The sequence below is a fragment of the Myotis davidii genome, unplaced genomic scaffold (genome assembly GCF_000327345.1).
Source record: "Myotis davidii unplaced genomic scaffold, ASM32734v1 scaffold158, whole genome shotgun sequence".
NCBI classification, from domain to species: Eukaryota; Metazoa; Chordata; class Mammalia; order Chiroptera; family Vespertilionidae; genus Myotis; species Myotis davidii.
Window position 1 is genome coordinate 518,071 of NW_006289390.1, and position 2,636 is coordinate 520,706.

The 2,636-nt window shown below is 37.4% G+C and overlaps 1 protein-coding gene across 5 annotated transcripts in view; it reads left to right on the plus strand.

Annotated features, from left to right (window-relative positions):
• GRIA4 (glutamate ionotropic receptor AMPA type subunit 4) overlaps positions 1-2,636 on the plus strand; it is a 417,768-nt gene that overhangs the window by 403,583 nt on the left and 11,549 nt on the right. The window lies entirely within an intron of this gene.

The window sequence follows — 2,636 nt, forward strand, 5'->3', positions numbered from 1 at the left end:
TCGCAGTTTTAAAACTGAATGAACAAGGCCTCTTGGACAAATTGAAAAACAAATGGTGGTACGACAAAGGAGAATGTGGCAGCGGGGGAGGTGACTCCAAGGTCAGCCTCGATGTCACCAAAAGCGGGTAAACAGTATGCACAGTAATAGGTGCATCTGCTGGGAGACTCGCCGTGTGGACCTGCTAATGCCGTCAGCATTGCTAGTCAAGCCCCTTCACAACTGAAGTATGCAATTACTGTCAAAGCAAAAATATTTGCAAACGTTACCAATGTGGGAACACACTAACAAACCGAACTAAAATAGTCACTGGAGCTCTCTGGCTCTGAAGCAGTTGGGATCGGCTATTATAGTTCTATGCACCGTGGTTTGGGGAGGCAGGAGCGGATGCTGGTTTTTGGAAGAACAATTTGGCGAAGAGAGGGTATATCTTTCTTGATCACCAGAAGTTCTACGCAATGTTTTTAAGTAACAGCAGTAACTCCACCTAGATCTATGTACTTACCAGGAAATCATTTCTCTGTCTAAACCCCACAGGCTTCCAATTAAATAATAAGTTAAATGACAAATCAGAGATAGTCATGTGGACCAGAAATGTTTGGCTTCCCATAAATGGATCAAACTACAAAATGAGCAGACTCTACACACAAGACCAGGTCAGCTTATTTTCCCTGCCTCCATGGCATATGTCCAGCTTCATAAAATAATGTTTATTAAATTTCTAAACAGTGTCTAAAGAAAAAATAGGTATACAATTAACAGGATATACTACCTAGTGTCCCAGAACCCTTCTTCACTCTGCATAGACTAAAGAAAACGGTCCAGAGATGGGACTCTTCTGACTGAATTTCCTTTTCTTACATTCCTACACTTGGTGTATAAGAATATTGGAAATTTAGAAGTATACAGTCTTGCCTGCCTTTTAAAATCTAAAGAATTGTCCAAAATAAGAAGTCCTGCTTCCCTTCAGTTTCCTGATTGGACTCTAAATCCTCTCACTCAGCCACCCAACCCACAAAAAGACGCTGTTTTTAGTGAGTGAGCATCTATCTGTCAGATGCTGATAACTTCACTCTCTTTCAATGCCGCAAACTTGCCCCTCACTCCCAATCTGAAGAGCCCTTCGAATCCAGCTCACTTGTACATCCCCATCTAATAACCAGCCCTTCTGCGGGTTACCATATGAATGTTCTGGCCACAGAGGGAGGCATGAAAGAGAGAGAAACAACAGAATTGCGTGGACCCAATCCTGGTCATCCATCTCCTATCCCGAGAGAGAATCTGAGTTCCTGGAGAACAGAGCAGAGAATGGCCAGAGAGAGGACTTAGGGATTCTTTTGGGATGGGCCCCCTTCAGGGCACCTCCATCTGAGGCACCAACCATATTTTCTTAAGGAGCATTAATTCTTTTACATTTTGGAGCCCTAACTTGCCTAGAATGTTCTGACAGTTTCCATACAATATATATGTACATATACATGTATGGTGTCCCCAAAAAATGTATACATACTTTGTAGATTCTATTACTTTTTGAAATGTATTTTAATAAACACTGCCTTTATAATTAATCAAAGTGTGTATACATTTTGGGGGACAGAGAGAGAGAGAGAGAGAGAGAGAGAGAGAATTACTCCAGTTTACACTAATAATCTACTATTCCTTCTTGCAAATTAGAAATGTATGAAAGTATGCTCTCATAGCTCCAAAGAAAATAAAAACAATCATATTCTATTCCATTAGAGAAATTTTATTTGCAAAATTCATTTTTTATCACAAATAGAAAAGAAGTGTAACACTGCTTATCAGATAAAATTTTCCAAAAAAAGAATGAAGTCCTATTTTAGTATACATTAAACTCTTTCCAGAAAAAAATGAAATAAGCAAGCAGAAGCAGAAATTTACACATAATAAAAAAATCTATGTGACAAAACCATTTTAATTTATTTAAACAAGGTTGGACAACTCAGTTGGATTTTAATCTGTTTGCATCCAACACATTGTTTGGTACATAATGGACACAAAGTAAATATCTGTTGTACAAAGAAATAAATCTGAATCTAACCTTGTAATTTTCAAAAACCAAACTGCTTGTTCTCATAGGTATTCAGTACATTATTTCCAATAAACATGAACTACAAAATGGTATTCTAAAACATTATTTCAAATCTTAACAAGTAATTTTCTAAATTGTTATGAAAAATTAACCTAAAATGTTCCCCCAAAATGAAATTGCATTATGTTCTATTTTCCCTCCGGAATTTTGTTTTCATACTAAAAAACATTCCTGGTAGGTTGTATATTGACATAATATTTATCATCAAGAGAACAGGTGATTGCAATCTAATGTTAATAATGCCCAACTCTGAATTTGTAACAAAAGGTGATATTTATATGTCTGCTTGACCTCACTTAGTTCAAAGTAAATTACCAAGAGCAGTTGTTGCTTTTTCATTTTTGTTTCGTACCTTCATCAGGCGACTGATTTTCTTTTTAGTCTTACCTTGCGCCTCCCTTTTAGCCTGATCTTCCTCAAAAGTGGTAAAATGAGGAGCAAAAGTGCTGACTTGGAGACTGAAGGTAGTAGATCCGGAGCCTTTGCTGAGTGTAAATCCAAACAGAGGAGCCAATGAAAAACT